Source organism: Bombina bombina, chromosome 1 (genome assembly GCF_027579735.1).
Source record: "Bombina bombina isolate aBomBom1 chromosome 1, aBomBom1.pri, whole genome shotgun sequence".
NCBI lineage: Eukaryota > Metazoa > Chordata > Amphibia > Anura > Bombinatoridae > Bombina > Bombina bombina.
Window position 1 is genome coordinate 386,838,018 of NC_069499.1, and position 19,700 is coordinate 386,857,717.

The window sequence follows — 19,700 nt, forward strand, 5'->3', positions numbered from 1 at the left end:
ATGAAGGCTGAATTCCAGTGGAGATTGCAGGCAGTGCTGGCCCAGTTTGATGGCCCTGTCTTGGCAGAGGGCAAACTGGCCTGGAAGGATATAGTTCAAAGGAAACTCTGGTACGAGGCTCTCCAGTTTGAATAGGACTACCAGGGGAAGTCCCATCCTACTCCAGAGCAGCAATACTGGCTCAAGATGGATCTATAAATGCTGTTTCTGGGAAAGCAGCCCCGGGAGGAATGGATGGCCAAATTTGATGGATTGGTCCAGACAGAGATGGAGGTGGATGAAGGGTACCAGGCACTGCGGTGGTATGTGGCCCAGGTGTGTCCAGAGATGGAGACGAATGATCCTACAGAGGGCTATGACTGCCCAGGATTGCTATTTGAAAGTCTCACACAGGACCCCCACTGCGGGAGTATGGCAGAGTGGCATCAGGAGGACATACTGGAACACAGAGAGCTGAGGCTGAACCTTACAGAAGTACCTGGACTGAGAGACGATCTTTATTACCTAGCTGCCCATGAGTGGGAGCTAGAAAAGGCATATAAAAGGCTGTTAGATCTCATTCAGCAGCATGCCTCAGAGCCTGAAGAGGGCTATGGTGCAGCGATCAAGGATTTATTGGACTTTTCCTCAGAGGAGTGGCAACCGATAATGAGCTACCATGAGCTGCTAGACCATGATCAGCAGCCTGGCCCTGAGCTTGCCACACCAGTAGAAGCGCTGGCAACAGGGAAGGGCACCAATGGCCTCTGTCCAGCACCTGTGATATCACTGGAGTCCCAGGGAGTGGAGGTAGTCAATTTCTCTACATAGCCACAGGCTCCAGAGATTGATAATTTAATAGACTTTTCCTCTGAGGAGGGACAGACTGGTGAGTCTTCAGCAGAAGAGATGGCCATAGGGCAGAGCACCCTGGCCTCTGCCCAGCACCTGCAGCAGCTCCAGGAAGCCAGGGAGAGGAGGTAGCCAACCTCTCTCCACAGCAGCAGGGAGAGGATGTAGCCGAATTCTCCCCACAGCAGGAGAGTCAGTTCCATGGAGAGGAGATAGCCAACCTCTCTCCACAGTGGCAGAGCCAGTTCCAGGGAGAGGAGGTAGCCGACCTCTCTCCTCAGCGGCAGAACCAGTTCCAGGAAGAGGAGGTAGCTGACCTCTCTCCACAGCGGCAGAGCCAGTTCCATAGTAGATAGCATGCAAAGAATGGGAGTAGAGAGAGAGATTAACTCTGGTTCTTAGGCTATCGATTTTACATTATTTGAATTTTAAACATAAAATGTCTGTCTTGATGGATTATTGTAAATTATCTTATTTACAGCACCTTATATTTCAGGAATTTGCTGACAAAAACTAGATGCCATTTTTTAATGAGTTTGTTTTAAATGCAATGCTACTTTTATCAGCCCACTTTAAAATTATATCCTCTGAAGAAACAAACGGCTAGATTACGAGTCTTGCGTTAGCCTTAAAAAGCAGCGTTGAGAGGTCCCAACGCTGCTTTTTAACGCCCGCTGGTATTACAAAATGACAGGCTCACCGCTCACTTTTTTTGTCACACTCAAAAATACAGTCAACTGCGTATCCTATATTTTCAATGGGACTTGCATAGCGAGTCTTCAAAAAAGTGAGCGGTAGACCCTCTCCTGTGAAGACTGGTACCGCATTTAAAAGTCAGTAGTTAAGAGTTTTATGGGCTAACGCCGTAGTATAAAACTCTTAACTAAAGTGCTAAAAAGTACACTAACACCCATAAACTACCTATTAACCCCTAAACCAAGGCCCCTCACATTGCAAACACTCATAAATATTTTTTAACCCCTAATCTGCCGAACCGGACATCGCCGCCACTATAAAAAATATATTAACCCCCTAAACTGCCGCCCTACCGCATCGCAAACACTAGTTAAATTTTATTAACCCCTAATCTGCCGTCCCTAACATCGCCGACACCTACCTACATTTATTAACCCCTAATCTGCCGCTCCCAACATCTCTGCAACTATATTAAATGTATTAACCCCTAAATCTAAGTCTAACCCTAACCCTAATTTAAATAAATCTAAATAAAATTACTACAATTCACTAAATTATTCCTATTTAAAACTAAATACTTACCTATAAAATAAACCATAAGATAGCTACAATATAACTAATAGTTACATAGTAGCTATCTTAGGGTTTATTTTTATTTTACAGGCAACTTTGTATTTATTTTAACTAGGTACAATAGTTATTAGTTATTAACTATTTAATAACTACCTAGTTAAAATATATTCAAATTTACCTGTAAAATAAATCCTAACATAAGTTACAACTACACCTATAATTAAATTAATTACATAAACTAAATACAATTAAATACGATTTAAAAAAATTATCTAAAGTACGAAAAAACCCAAAACTAAATTACAGAAAATAATAAAATAATTACAAGTTTTTTAAACTAATTACACATAATCTAATCCCCCTAATAAAATAAAAAAGCCCCCCAAAATAATAAAAAACCCTACCCTATACTAAATTACAAATAGCCCATAAAAGGGCCTTTTGCGGGGCATTGCCCCAAAGTAATCAGCTCTATTACCTGTAAAAAAAAGTACAATACCCCCCAACATTAAAACTCACCACCCACACACCCAACCCTACTCTAAAACCCACCCAATACCCCCTTAATAAAACCTAACACTAACCTCCATCTTCAAGACATCCAACGCGGAGCATCCTCTTCAAACGAAGTCCAACTGAAGAATGAAGGTTCCTTTAAATGACATCATCCAAGATGGCGTCCCTTGAATTTCCGATTGGCTGATAGAATTCAATCGGAATTAAGGTAGAAAAAATCATATTGACTGATGCAATCAGCCAATAGGATTGCATCAGCCAATAGGATGTTTTCTACCTTAATTCCGATTGGCTGATAGAATTCTATCAGCCAATCAGAATTCAACGGACGCCATCTTGGATGACGTCATTTAATGGAACCTTCATTGTTTAGTTGGACTTCGTTTGATGAGGATGCTCCACGTCGGATGTCTTGAAGATGGAGCCGCTCCATGCCGCCTGGATGAAGACTTCTGCCCATCTGGAGGACCACGTCGCCTGGCTTCGTTGAGGACTTTGGCCCGGTTGGGTGAAGACTTCTCAAGATAGGGTAATCTTCAAGGGGTTAGTGTTAGGTTTTATTAAGGGGGTATTGGGTGGGTTTTAGAGTAGGGTTGGGTGTGTGGGTGTTGGGTTTTAATGTTGGGGGGTATGGTACTTTTTTTTACAGGTAATAGAGCTGATTACTTTGGGGCAATGCCCCGCAAAAGGCCCTTTTATGGGCTATTTGTAATTTAGTATAGGGTAGGGCTTTTTATTATTTTTGGGGGCTTTTTAATTTTATTAGGGGGATTAGATTAGGTGTAATTAGTTTAAAAAACTTGTAATTATTTTATTATTTTCTGTTAGTGTTTTTTTCCGTACTTTAGATAATTTTTTAAAATTGTATTTAATTGTATTTAGTTTATGTAATTAATTTAATTATAGTGTAGTGTTAGGTGTAATTGTAACTTAGGTTAGGATTTATTTTACTGGTAAATTTGAATTTATTTTAACTAGGTAGCTATTAAATAGTGAGAGAAAAAAGATATGCTAAAACAAACATACAATAGGGTGCGCAAATATAATATTGGGTGCACAAAAGATGGGGGAGGGGGGGTTTATTCACTCTGTGTGGTGATTGTGAGTGCTGGAATAAATGGGTGTTCAAATAGTGTTCATGGTATGGTATGAGTGTTGTATAAAGAGAAAGGTAGGTGTTAGATAGAAGTCATATCCTTAGTTTAAAAAGTGTTTTTAGTGTCGTGACACAATGTGAACTCAAAAAGTGATATTTTCATACACCACTTGGAAAGTACAAATCTATATTTGTGTTGTTATTAGTATCAAGCTATACAAAAAAGTCAAGACAAAACAAATAAATGAATGAACGTTGAGTAGAGTCGCTATTACATTCAGCAAATGTGGCAGGCAGCTTCACTCCAAGCCGGTGGTAAGTCGGATAATCTGTAATGTTAGAAGTGAAAGAGAGAGCGCCTAATGGTGTGATATCGTTTGAGATCAAATAGATATGATTACTATATACTTCCGCCAAATGGATACTCACAAAAGAGTCGGCACTCACAAGTAGTGCATACAGGCAGGCTGACCTTTGTACAGCAGTCAGTACGCTGAATCTGTCAGATTAGTGTTGTAGATCTGTTGTAATAAAAGAGGGAGAGAGCGCCTAATAGTGCAATATCGTCTGTACCAAAAAATACACACAGAAAACAAGGGGGGCAATCAGGTGGATACTCACAAAAAAGTTGGCACTAACAAGTAGTGCATTTGAGCAGGCTGACCTTTAAACAGCAGTCAGTACGCTGTACTACTAGGATTTGTATCCCTCTGGCCAGTAGTGTGATAGTTTGCGGATATTTGTAGATCTTGCTTGTCTTTGTCACCCAGATTTTCTGCACGATAAACGTCTATGGCACAGTGGTTCTGTGTTAACCAATGATCCTAGGAGAATAATGGAAGATCTCCAAAGAATACACTTGAAGCTGTGTGGTGGCTCAGAGTGTATATGGAACAATTTTCAGTCCATTGAATTCGTAATAAAAACAAACTGAACAAAGGAGAAGTCAGCGAACAAATGCTAGGTGATTTATATTATAAAAGTATTTATTTAGAGCTAAATACAACGCGTTTCTCGGCCGTAATGCTCACTGGCCGTTTCCTCAGGTAAGTTATAGCGGGAAAAAAATATTTAAAACGACAAAGTGGTCATGATTGGTTTGAATATCAACCAATAAAACACCATGCATTTGTTATATATTAGAAACATTGTTACGCTGACAACTATGAATAACATTTGTTGTTTACAAATATAAAGAACATATGAATATTAAAAACAGAAAATTTTTGTTGCAATTTAAAATCATTTGGTAAAAAGACAACAATGTGGAAGGAATTATATGCTGCACTACGTGAATGTATTTATAAAGTACAATGTACTCTGCGATTGTTCCGATAGCGATAGAAATTTATCTACAGAAAAAAACATATGTGCTTAGACTTTTGAACAAACTATGAAAAAATAGTATGAAAAAATAGTATTATAATATCAGTGCTGACACGATATCCGTGCTAACACAAAAAGAGAGAGAATAGCTTCATAGCAATGTGTGAAAGTATTCTAGATGGTATTATATAACCATTTATATTTTTTTAAAAATATGTAAATATAAATGTTCAAAAAACGCTGGCAATTCTTCCGACCATAAAGACAATGGATTGGTCATAAATGTCAGAGTCATATGATAAGTTTGATATATCGAGTATACTAATATATAATGTATGATATATAGAGTTTTTAAGCGAACTGTATTATTATGGCATTGTAGCATCTGTGCTGACACAAAAATAATAATAATAATAATAATAATAATTATATGTGCATGTAATAACTAATTGTGGTGAGAGTCTTACCATATGGGACAGGTAGCTGATAGTTATGTCCACAAACAACAGACATAATAATTTACCTAACCAAAAAAGGCTTAACAGAACCATCAGAAATTGTGAACCAATAAACTTGTCAATTGAAAGCTGCCAGATCAATATTTGAATTCAAGCCTGCTGGCCATAAGGTATTAAGTTTATGGATCCAAAAAGTCTCACATTGTACAATGTAACTATTAGTTATATTGTAGCTGTCTTATGGTTTATTTTATAGGTAAATATTTAGTTTTAAATAGGAATTATTTAGTTAATGCTAGGAATATTTATTTAGATATATTTAAATTATATTTAAGTTAGGGGGGTTAGGTTTAGGGTTAGATTTAGGTTTAGGGGTTAATACATTTAATATAGTGGCGGCGACGTTGGGGGTGGCAGATTAGGGGTTAATAAATGTAGGTAGGTTGCGGCGACATAGGGGGTGGCAGATTAGGGGTTCATAAATATAATGTAGGGTTCGGCAATGTTGGGGGCAGCAGATTATGGGTTAATAAGTATAATGTAGGTGGCGGCGGTGTCCGGAGCGGCAGATTAGGGGTTAATAATATTATGCAGGTGTCGGCGATGTCAGGGGCGTCGGATTAGGGGTTAATAAGTGTAAAATTAGGGGTGTTTAGACACGGGGTTCATGTCAGGATGTTAGGCGTAGACATAAAAAGTATTTCCCCATAGGAATCAATGGGGCTGTGTTAGGAGCTTTACGCTGCTTTTTTGCAGGTGTTAAGTTTTTTTTCAGCCGTCTCTCCCCCATTGATTCCTATGGGGAAATCGTGCACAAGCACGTTTTGCCAGCTCACTACTACCGTAAGCAACGCTGGTATTGAGGTGAGATGTGGAGCTAAATTTTGCTCTACGCTCACTTTTCTGCGGCTAACGCCGGGTTTGTAAAAACCCATAATACCAGCGTTGTCTGTAGGTGAGCGGTGAGGGAAAACTGCTCGTTAGCACCGCACCCCTGTTAAGGCAAAACTCGTAATCTAGGTGTAAGTTCTTGGACTCATGAATGGAAGCAGAGTAATTTTTGAAGAGTTACTGACTGATAAAGGGATAATTATTTTGGCAAAGGTAGTTGTGGCAGGTGGCTTGAGGGAACATGTAATTTCATGATTTTCGTCCCCCTTCCCCCTCCTCATATTTGTATTCTTCCCCTTACAATAGGGGCATGCCAAACAGATAGATCTATTCAAGCAATAGTGCAATAATAAAATGTTCCTTTTAGTGAATGCTTAAACTGCATTCCAGTCAGTGGAATTTTTGGAAAGGGCCAATGTCACTGCCCTCTACATGGAATTTTAAGTTAAATTTGTGCATGTGGTCCATAAAACTCCTTTTTTAAAGATTGCTCAATTTGGACCTTTGTAGACAATCCCTTAGGTGATACTGTCTTGGTGTTCTCAAAGAGCTTCATTTTTTTTTTTATTTTTTTTTAAATATGACATAAATCAATGCCAAGATTTTTATTTGTATGTCTCTCTGTATATATTCCCAAACATAAAGGACCTGGAAGATGTATTTAATACAAAAAAAGTACAGTAAAGTCAAAATTAAACTGTCATGATTCAGGTTGAGCTTGACATTTTAAACAATTTCCCTTTTTACGCCTGTCTAATTTGCTTTGTTCTATTAGTATCAATTGTTGAAAAGTATACCTAGGTAGACTGTTGTAATTGGCTCACTCAATATACTGTATGCCTTTTGTCATTTGCTCACCCAATGCATTCAGATAGTAGTCCAGTCCAATAGTGCATTGCTGCTTCTTCAATAGAGGATACCAAGAAAATTTAAACAAATGTAATAATATAAATACATGCTCTATCCTAATCATAAAATGTAGGGTTTCATGTACCTTAACGGAAGTCAAATAAGTTTAGTTACTGCTTGGCCATGGCTGAACATTATAAATATGTAACCCATATACAAAATAATGACCATATAAGTGGATTCAAAATGGATCTTTTATTTGTTTTGTTAATCTACACAGAGATTATTATCTTCATCATTTTTCTATGGAACATAATGAAAGTTGTATTTTATAATCCAGATACCTACAACAATATTGAGTTGACATTGAGTGCTAATAAGTTTACACTTTTTGATGGAAGTCAATCTTCCATTATTTAAATTTATAAAATAGATTAAATTGAAGAATTCAAACCTAACCTTCAACTATAAATGAATACATTTAATTTATACATTTATAAACAAATAGAGTTGTATCTCTTTGCTACATTATCTGCTTCAGCCCTTTGGTGGCTAAGGGATTAAAACAAAATAAAAAATGTCCTAAACTTAAACCACAAACATGTTTAATAATCCCCAAGTCTCTATATAGAAAGGTGGGTTAGTGCACGATGATTGCCCTAACTTTAATAAACTATTTTGAAATAGCTACAGGTTTTATGCTCAAGCAAATTTAGATTCAAAGTAAAGTATTTAGCCTTTATGTATCAATTTCCTTTAATAACCCATTATTGATTTCTTATCCTTTAATTTATTTTTATTCTATGAGACTGTATCAACCACTCCTAATTTAAATTAAATATTTCAAAACATGTAGGATTATAACCTATTACGTTGCAATAGGCCTACATAATACATAACACCATCACCGCTACCATGATTGAAGTTGTGCTCAATTAGCTAAGCCGTTCTTAAAAACAATCTTTTTTGTCAGTAGTTGGAAAATGTGTCAGTGAACTTCCAAAATATTCACAATTTGCAATTATCTGTTCTATCTGGTTAGTACAGCAGGGCACAACTATAGACAATGAAGGTCCATCCAATCCATACATAATTTATCAATGTTAACATTCATCACATTTTTAAATCAATTTGCTTCTTTATATTATGGCATTCACGCAGTTCACTCTTGGGAAAGACAAATGTAGCTGCATCAACATCATCAGCAGCAGCTGGGGATTGTCATTTCAGAGTAATGATGCCGGCAAGGACTTAGTGGTGAGCTTTTTTCATTAATATAGGGAGGCATCAAGTAGTCCTTCGTCATTTAATGTATTCTTTGCTCATAAAACAATGTGAACCCCACGTCTTTTTACCACTATCTTTTCTTTCTTCAAGAGGCTTTTCAATGTTAGTTTTCATGCTGCTAATTCTTCAAACTGCTATAAATCTGTTTATTATGTTTTGCGGCTCACAAATTATTTTCCTAATGACTGAACATTGATATGAATAATTATTCATTTGCAATTACTTGTATGTGTCAACATTTTGCTCACTGTTGGCTACAAGACTGGGAATTGCAATTTACCATTCTTGAAATGTATGTTTAATATTGCTCTTCTCTCAACTCATCAGCAGCCCGCAAACATTATTTCTAAAGTTTACAAATGTATTTTCATTAATCAACAACATAAGTGAAGGTGATAAATAATCAGGATTTATTTTAAAAGGAAATTATCATGTTTGATGCATTTTTGTTTTAACTGAAATTGATAGATACATTTTACAGCATAATTATGCTACTTATTTTATTAAAGCAACAAAAAAACACCCTGTTAAAGCAAGGCATTTCTGTTGTCTTGCTATAGAATTACGTATTAGCCAACTCTAAACATTTTTAAAACAAATAAACTCTTAAATCTTGTTTTCTGCAACTGTTTTTCAAGCCAAACTCTGCCCACCAGTTGCCTTATTTGGAAAAGCCAATCCAACCTTAATAAAGGGATATGAAACCCAAAACATTTTTCTTTCATGATTCAGACAGAACATTCAATTTTAAACAACTTTCCAGTTTACTTATATTATCTAATTATACTTTGTTATCTTGGTTTCCTTTGTTGAAAGTATACCTAGGTAGGCTGGGAGCTAGCTGCTAATTGGTGGCTAAACACATATGCCTCTTGTTATTGGCCTGCCCCAACATTCAGTGTGTCCTAACTCCTAAATAAAGAAAAACTAATTTAAAACGTATGCAATGTGCATTTGCAGCTCTGAGAAAAGAAAATGAACACTCAGAGCTAAATTAAAACTGAAAACTGGTATAGGACCAGTCAACACAGTAGATTTGCATAATCAACAAATGCAAGATAACAAGACAATGCAATAGCACCTAGTCTGAACTTAAAATGAGTAGTAGATTTTTTTCTGACAATTTTAAAAGTTATGTCTTTTTCCACTCCCCCTGTACCATGTGACAGCCATCACCCAATCACAAATGCATACACATACCATGTGACAGCCATCAGCCATTCACAAATGCATACACATACCATGTGACAGCCATCAGCCATTCACAAATGCATACACACTTATTCTTGCACATGCTCAGTAGGAGCTGGTAAATCAAAAGTTTAAATATAAAAAGACTGTGCACATTTAGTTAATGGAAGTAAATTGGAAAGTTGTTTAAAATAGCATGCTCTATCTGAATAATGAAAGTTTAATTTTGATTGAGTGATTGAGGTGGGAGACTAGGTTAAGCTCAGTCATTTTAATCACTATCACCTAGATTACGAGTTTTGAGCGCTATAGGGAAAGTAAAGAACTCAACAAAAATTGCGTTATTTAACCCCCTATAGCACTGCCATTACAAGTTTAAAAAAACCCGGGTTGTGCGGGCGATATGGTTGCATTGAGCTCCATACCGCACACAAAAGCGTGCTAGTGCATGCTTTCCCCATAGACATCATCGGGGAGAGCCGTCAAAAAAAAAAGTCTAACACCTGCGGAAACAAAAGCTCTGTAATGCAGCCCCATTAATGTTTATGGGGAAAAAGAAAATACTGTTTAAACCTAACACCCTAACATAAACCCCCAAGTCTAAACACCCCTAATCTGCTGCTCCCAACATTGCAGATGCCTGCCTACAGTTATTAACCCCTAATATGCCGCTTCCGATATTGCCGCCACCTAAATAAAATTATTAACCCCTAATGTGCAACTTCGGATATCGCCGCCACTATACTAAAGTTATTCTGCCGCTCCCCAACTATATTACAGTTATTAACCCCTATTCCACCACACCCCAACATTGCCACAACTATATTAAAGTTATTAACCCCTATTCCACTACACCCCAACATCGCCCACTATATAATAAATCTATTAACCCCTTTTCCGCAGCTTCCCGACATCGCCACAACTAAATAAAGGTATTAACCCCTAAACCTTTGGCCACATCACTACCACTAAATAAACCTATTAACCCCTAAACCGCCAGCCCACCACATTGCAATAACCTAAATTAAACTATATTAACCCCTAAACCTAACCCTAATGTAACCCTAACTCTAACCCTAACCCTAACGTAACCCTAACCCTAAACCTAACCCTAACACTCCCTAACTTTAACATAATTAAAATATTTACAATAATGAACTAAATAATTCCTATTTAAAACGAAATACTTACCTGTGAAATAAATCCTAAGGTAGCTACAATATAACTAATAGTTATATTGTAGCTAGCTTAGGTGTTATTTTTATTTCACAGGTAAGTTTGTATTTATTTTAACTAGGTAGACTAGTTAGTAAATAGTTATTAACTATTTACTAACTTTCTAGCTAAAATAAATACACTTACCTGTGAAATAAAAACTAACCTGCCTTTTGTAGGGAATTGCCCTGAGTTAAACAGCTCTTTTCCTCCAAAAAAATACAAACACCCTCTAACACTATACAAAACCCCCACCCCCAAACTACCAAGGGCCCTTAAAAGGGCATTTTGGGGGGCCTTAAAAGACCTTGTGTAGGGCATTGCCCTAAGTTAAACAGCTCTTTTGCTAAAAAAAAAACACCCCCTAAAAATATACATTACACAAAATAACAAACAAATTATATTAAAAAAAAATATTCCTATTCTAATACCTAAAAAAAAAACACCCCAAAATAAAAAACCTAATCTAGAATAAACTACCAATGGCCCTTAATAGTGCCTTTTTTAGGGCATTACCCTAAATATATCAGTTCTTTTAGTGAAAAAAAATTACAAAGACCCACTAAGATTTCAAACCCCCACCCCCCAAACCCACAAAATAAAAAAAATAAAAACTATCTAAAAAACCTAAGATACCTATTGCACTGAAAAGGGCATTTGTATGGGTATTGCCCTTAAAGGGGCATTTAGCTCTTTTACTGCCCAGACCCTAAACTAAAAAAAAAATGCACCCAAAAAATCCTTAAAAAAGCCTAACACTAACCCCAAGACGATCCACTTACAGTTTTTGAAGTCCACCTTGAACGTCTTCATCCAGATGGCCTCTTCAATCTTCATCCCGGCGGCATCTTCTATCTTGATCCTGGCGGCGCGGAGCGGGGTCCATCCTGAAGACATCCAGCGTAGAGCATCCTCTTCATACGGTTATACATTGAATCTTCAATGCAAGGGACAGGATCCAAGATGGCGTCCCTTGCATTCCTATTGGCTGAAAAATTTGAATCAGCCAATAAAAACGTTGCTAAAATCCTATTGGCTGTTTATATCAGCCAATAGGATTTAAGCAGCTCTAATTATATTGGCTGATTCATCATCCAATAGAATTAGAGCTGCTTTTTCTTTTGCAGTCTTCTGGATTCTGTCAGATTCAGAGCTACTAATTTTTATTGCAGTGCACTGCTCAAAGTTCAACTGCATAGTACTGGCAGGCAGATTTTTTTCTTTGTTTTCATGCTAATTCTGAATCTGTGCTTCAGTTTTAACATTTCATTTTCATGATAATGGGGGCATTACTAATAGGGCCCAAACGTTGCTCTATAGGTTAAGCTTTGTCATCTAGCAGCATACCTTTCAATTTTGTATATAAAAAAAGGCTTATTGCACATAGTACTGCTATAATTGAAGTATTTTTAATTGGAGGGGGGGGCACTACTTGTGGGGTCCTGCCTTTAAAGACTAGGCTTTGTTGTTTAGTATAGCATGCCTTTCATTATTTAAACAAAATAATAATAATAATATTTTTTAGTGGTTAATTGCACACATAATATTGCTATAATCGAATTATTTTTTTTAATTGCAGTGAGGGCATTATACTGATTTATTGCCTTGCTCTCAGGAAGGAATGTATTTCAATATCTCCCACCAAAACACACTACACAATCTCATACATATCCTTTTTGCACCACTACCACAAGCACTGCCACTACTAGTGCTGAGATTGTGCCTGTTTCTAATTGTCTAATTAGTGGAATTGGGACAAGCAGTGTTGACTCCTTCATAGAGTCAAATATAATTTCCAAGGCCATTGTCTGCTGCTCAGGCTCACACATATAAAGGTGAACAGCCACTAAAGTAGCAGCGGGTCATCTTCAGGATCTACTATAGTAGGCAATCTCAAGTCCACTAAGAGTAGGAGATATGCAGGGTCCACCAATACCAGGACTAGCAGTGGCAGAATCTATAGCAGTAAGAGTTATCTAAGTCCACTAATAAAAGTAAAGTGGACAGTGAGAGAAACTGAATGTGTAGGTGCTGAATTAGGATTGGTAGAGGGTCCGAGGTTATAAATAAGCCTTTATGTACATGCCAACTCTTTAGTGGTCTACTCTAAAAACCACCTGCACCATTATGCACCCAGTGCCATCATCAGTCCTTGTCACTGACCTGGTAGGCCGATCAGGAACTGCACATCCTTACAAGAACAACCTCTAAATGAATCTGGAGTTGAGGACAGGATCCTAGTAGGTCTTTGGTGGCATGGGGGATTTGCTAATGAAATTAACAAAGTCCAAGCGATGTGTACAAGAGAAGAAGACAAAAGTGAGGTCAGAAAGTATGAGATCAGTGCAGGCAGTGAAGGTCATAAATGGATAAACATAGCCAAGTCCAAGTAGCTGGGAAATCCAATGAAACTGGGAGTATGGAAGGACATGAGACCAGGTTATGCAGGAGCAACAGCAGGTTCAGATTCAGGAATAGCATATAAATGCCAGGAAATCTTAGCCAAAGCTTCAGAATAACTGAGCACTGGATTACCTAAATCCATAATATAAGCCGGATGCAACAAAGCCCTCTTTGCACATACTTGCAGCAACAGAAAGAGAGACCAGAAGGCCAGAACCGTGGATAGCCACAGCATGGTGAGGAAGATGCCATAGGCAAAGCAAGTGTCAAGGAGTAGGTGAGGGACTTTCCCCTAGCCCCTGCCAGCTCTTCCACTGTCCTGATTATATCCATATTTTATAACAGCAGCCGGGAGGTCTCTCAGCAGCAGCAGGACAGAAAGTGCTGTAATAGTACATTATCCCATAATGCCAAGTAGTCCGAGAGAAGAAGGAATTATTGAATAGGTTTCCCCAGTCTCTGGTTTTGGTAATTAGGATATTATTCTAAATACCTTCATGTTCAATATTACCTTTATTCTGGAACAGGAGGAACTTGATTATGAGCCTGATGAGATAGTTGAGGAGGAGATTCAACTACAGAGGGTGTGCATTGCAGGCAGAAATGCAAGTTCTTCCTCAGTTTAAGGCCAGCAGCCAGAACAACACCCATTCAAGCCTTAGGCTTGAATGGGTGTTGTTCCGGCTGCTCACTTTTTTGGCATTTTAAAGTTACAATATTGTTTTTAATTGACAGATTGTTTTATATTATATCTCTTACTGAGGACCTTGTGTTTTTATGGATTGAAGTGCCTACTATACACTGTTAGCATCTCTGCTTATTTTACGCTCTTGTGATACACCATAGTGATTGAGGTATCAATTTGTAAGTAGCACTCTGTTCCTACATAAAAAGTGTTACATCCTTAACTGAGTTACGCTATATTCTTGTTATATTTCCCTCTATGCTTTGTACAAACGGATGAGCGGGAGAGAACCAAATACACAAACTATCCAAGGATAATCCGAGGTCTCTGACCAAATGGAGAGCCCAGGTTAATTGAGCGGGTGGAATCCTCAAACAGCTACAGATCTGTCGGACGACGTGCTTCTCACTTACCTCATATGATTGAGGGCCCCGGATGTAAGTAGAATACAAAGCCTGTTTTGGGATACTTAAAGTTATAAACCATTTCGACCTGTTCCTGATGTTGGATTAAGTAATACGATCCGTGCCTGACATATCCATTTTGGACTTGAACTTTTGCATATCAAATATATATGTCTCATTGTGGTCAGCCTTTGCTAAACCTTATTAATTTTACTAATATCATTTTTTTCTGTGTAGATTTACTTAAGATTCTACAGATATAATGTTTGTGAATGAAAGATAGATTCATGTACCTTTGGTGAAGTATGATATTTTATTGAAAATTATTTATACATATATACCAGAATTAGAATATTATTAATTTTATACATTATATTAGTTTTGAGAGGCAAGGTTAAGGGTTTATCTAGCTACTCATTGCCTGCATATTTACAGCAGCTTTACCTTTGTATTGTGATTTTTAAGCCTTCCAGTGGTGTCTTTGTTTTTCACAGACAGCACTTTCCCAAAAATCTTTTTTAAACACACACACATATATATATATATATATATATACACACAATTTCAAAAAAAGTGCGCTCTCACTCACAAAAGTTCAAAAGGACCACTTTGCAATTTGCAATCATATAAATCTTCAAAAAAATCACTCTGGATTTCAGCACTCCAAATTGAATGTGATGTTTCCGGGCATTCACCGATTCCTCACATTAAATTTGGAGTGCTTAAATCTAGAGAGTGTGATTTTCATAACGGCTATGCTCGAATAAAAAGTTGCACAAAAAAAGCATTAAAATACATTTAAAAGTACAGTTACACTCATAATAACAATATCTTATATAAAATTATTTTTAAAAATTTGCAACGAAAAGTTGTAAGGGCTCAATGATATGAGGTAAAAAAGGCTGCAAAGGGCTTTAACATAGAGATACATACTTATACATGTCTATTTATATGTGTGTGTGTTTATATTTGTTTAAATGTGTATGTATAGACATATATACACATATATATATGTATAGATATATACTAAATAGAACATATCTGCTATGTGAAACACATTGCAATGTGAAATACTTCATGTTTGTTTTGTGCACTTGAGAAAATGTGAACGGGTTTGTGCGACTTGTCGGGTGTTAGCCTTTTGGACTTGTTTTCCACATTTAATATATTAACATGGTCAAGATATTGTAAATTCAGCTTTTTGTGCGAGATGAGTTATTGCATGAGTTAAAACTTTTTACTTTTAACTTGTATTGCGTGTGGTAGCCGACGAGTACAAAAAGCCGATGTTGAGCACAGTTAGCAAGTGAGCGTGAGCAATAAATAGCACTCCACTCAAAATCTATTAAAGATTTTAATTCTAATGCATTCAAATAGGTCCCATTACAAACAAACTCTCTGGCAAATAATATTTATGACAAATGTGTCCTTAAATGTTGGCCAAAAAATATTTGTAAATCTCTTTGTAAAGTTAGGACATTTAATTTTGATAAAATTTTCTCACGTGGATTTTGTGATTTGTAAACAATAGCAAAAAACCCGACCACTCGCAATGACATATGCCCTCACGTGTGTGCCCGTTCACTTCTTGAGTTTTCGTTAATTCTTGTAATCTAAATACCAATTTCCACGTCTGTAACATCTTTGGTTTTTGACATATAGGTATCCTCATAAATCAGCTCCCCCTTTTAACCCCTCTTAAGTAGATTTTTGGAAATATTACAACAGGTATTTCTTTATTTTTAAAGAAGAATCTAAATACCAGTTTGCACATCTGTTAACATATTTGGTTTTTGAGATATAGGTTTCCTCATAAATCATCCCCCCTTTTTACCCCCCTAAAGTGGATTTTTGGGAAATGTTTAATCGCGTATTTCTTTAATTTTAAATGCGAATCTAAATACCAATTAAACATCTTTAACTTCTTTGTTTTTTGCGATATAGGCATCCTCATATATCAGCTCCCCTCTTTTGACCCCCCTTAAGTGGATTTTGGGGAAATGGAAAAACATGTGTTCCTTTATTTTTCAAAGAGAATCCAAATACCAATTTTCATGTTTTTAACATCTTTGATTTTTGAGATATAGGTTTCTTCATAAATCAGACCCCCTCTTTTGACCCCCCTTAAGTGGATTTTCTTGAAAATTATGAATATGTATTTTTTTTTTTAAAATGAGAATCAACCTTTCCCTCCTTTTTATCTACCCTAAAGTGGATTTTCGGGAAATGGTAAAACATGTGTGTATTTATTTTTCAAGGAAAATCTAAATACCAATTTTCACATCTGTAACATTGTCGGTTTTTGAGATATAGGTATCCTCATAAATCTGCCCCCTCTTTTGACCCCCTTTAAGTGGATTTTAAGAAAATGCTGAAACACCAGTTTCTTTATTTTTCGAAGGGAATAAAAATACCAATTTTCACATCTGTAACATCTTTGGTTTTGGAGATATAGGTATCCTCATGAATCAACTTTCCTCCCTTTTTATCCCCCCATAAGTGGATTTTCAGGAAATGATAAAACATGTGTATATTTATTTTTCAAGGAAAATCTAAATACCAATGTTCATGTCTAACATTGTCGGTTTTTGAGATATAGGTATCCTCATAACTTAGCCCCCTCTTTTGACCCTCCTTAAGTGGATTTTTTGGAAATGTTAAAACACGTATTTCTTTATTCTTAAAGAATCTAAATACCAATTTTTTAGATATAGGAATCCTCATAAATAAGCCATCCCCTTTTGACCCCCTTAAGTGGATTTTGGGGAAATGGTAATACACGTTTCTTTATTATTCAAGGAGAATATAAATACCAATTTTCACATCTGTATCATCTTTGGTTTTTGAGATATAGGTATCCTCATAAATCAGTCCCCCTCTCTTGACCCCCCTTAAGTGAATTTTGGGGAAATGGTAAAACACATGTTTCATTACTTTTTGACCCCCCTTAAGTAGATTTTTGTGAACATTGTCGGTTTTTGAGATATAGGTATCCTCATAAATTAGCCCCCTATTTTGACCCTCCTTAAGAGGATTTTTTGGAAATGTTAAAACACGTATTTCTTTATTCTTAAAGATGAATCTAAATACCAATTTTTTAGATATAGGAATCCTCATAAATAAGCCATCCCCTTTTGACCGCCTTAAGTGGATTTTGGGGAAATGGTAATACACGTTTCTTTATTATTCAAGGAGAATCTAAATACAAATTTTCACTTCTGTAACATCTTTGGTTTTTGAGATATAGGTATCCTCATATATCAGCCCCCCCTTTAGAGACAGTCTTCAGCAGAATTTTTATTGTTTAAAAAGATAGATCATCCCTCTATTACCCATTCCCCAGTTTTGCATACCCAACACAGTTATATTAATATATGTTTTACCTCTGTGATTACCTTGTATCTAAGCCTCTGCAGACTGTCCCCTTATCTCAGTGCTCTTGACAGACATGCAGTTTAGCCAATTAGTGCAGACTCCTAAAAAACTCCACGGGAGTGAGCACAATGTTATCTATATGACACACATGAACTAGTACTGTCTAACTGTGAAAAAACTTTCAAAATACTCTGAGCTAAGAGGCGATTTTCAACCGTTTAGAAATCAATTTGATCTTACCTAGGTTTAGCTTTTCAAAAATACCACCAAGGGAGCAAAGCAAATTTAATGATAAAAGTCAATTGGAAAGTTGTTTAAAGAAGGTGATCTACAAACAGCTGGACTCTTAGGCTTACATGCTAAGGGTGTCCAGGGGATAGCAATGGAGGAGAGGAACTGGTATAAAGTAAGGTTAGCGTAGGTTGTATGCATCCTTGAACAGTAGAGTCTTAAGGGAGCACTTGAAGCTTTCAAAACTAGGGGAGAGTCTTGTGGAGCGAGGCAGAGAGTTCCACAAGATGGGAGCCCTGTAAACGGGAGTGTGATGAGGTAACAAGAGAGGAGGAGAGTAGGAGGTCATGAGCAGAGCAAAGGGAATGGGATGGAGAGTATCTAGAGACAGGGTCTGAGATATAGGGAGAGCAGTGCAGTTGAGGGCTTTGTATGTCAAAGTGAGAATTTTGTGTTTGATCCTAGAGGCAAGAGGAAGCCAGTGAAGGGATTGGCAGAGAGGTGCAGCAGATGAAGAGCGATGTGTAAGAAAGATGAGTCTGGCAGAGGCATTTTGATTGTAAAGGAGCTAGGCAGCAGGTGGGGAGAAAAGATAGGACAGAGTTGCAGTAATTGAGGCGGGAAAGAATGAGAGAGTGAATTAAAATCTTAGTTGTGTCTTGTGTAAGGAAGTGTCTAATTTTAGAGATGTTTTTAAGGTGGAAGCGGCAGGCTTTAGCCAAGGACTGAATGTGAGGAGTGAAAGAAAGATCTGAGTCAAATGTGACCCAAGACATCGGGCATGCAGGGTAGGGGTAATGATGGAGTTGTCGACAGTTATAGAGAGATTGGGGGTGGAGATTTTGGAAGAAGGGGGGAAAATGAGGAGCTCAGTTTTGGAGAGATTTAGCTTGAGGTAGTGAGAGGACATCCAGGAAGAAATGTGAGAAAGACAGTTAGTGACATGGGTTAGCAAGGAAGGAGATAGATCTGGTGCAGAGAAGTAGAGTTGGGTGTCGTCGGCATACAAATGATAATGGAAACTGTGGGACTTTATTAGGGAACCTAGTGATGACGTGTAGATTGAGAAGAGAAGGGGACCGAGGACAGAGCCTTGCGGTACTCCGACAGAAAGTGGTAGCCAGAGAAGGCTACACTAAAGGTACGGTTTGACAGGTAGGAAGAGAGCCATGAGAGCGCTGTGTCACAGATGCCGAAGGATTGGAGGGTTTGGAGCAAAAGAGGGTAGTCAACAGTGTCAAAGGATGTGGGCAGATCAAGGAGGATAAGCAGAGAGAAGTGGCCTTTTGATTTTGCTGTAAGTAGGTCGTTTGTAACCTTAGAAATACCTGTTACACTATGCAAGCGTAACTCTAGGGGGCGCTAGAAGAAATATATAAAACAATCTGTAGGATAATACTGAAGTATAGTAAAAACAATAAAAACTTAAAAATAATATAAAATGATCAGATAATAATGTATAAAGACAAAATAATAATGACAATTACAGAAAAAATGAGACATGGACTCTCATCAAATGTGATGTGATCAGATCAATATAAACAGAAAATGCAGCTTAAAACAATATATAACAAATAAATAGTATTAAGTATTTATTAAGTTCTTATCTGTATATGATATTGATGCTCAGACAGTCCCAAGATTAGGAGGGCACTTCAGAGGTTTATTAGTCC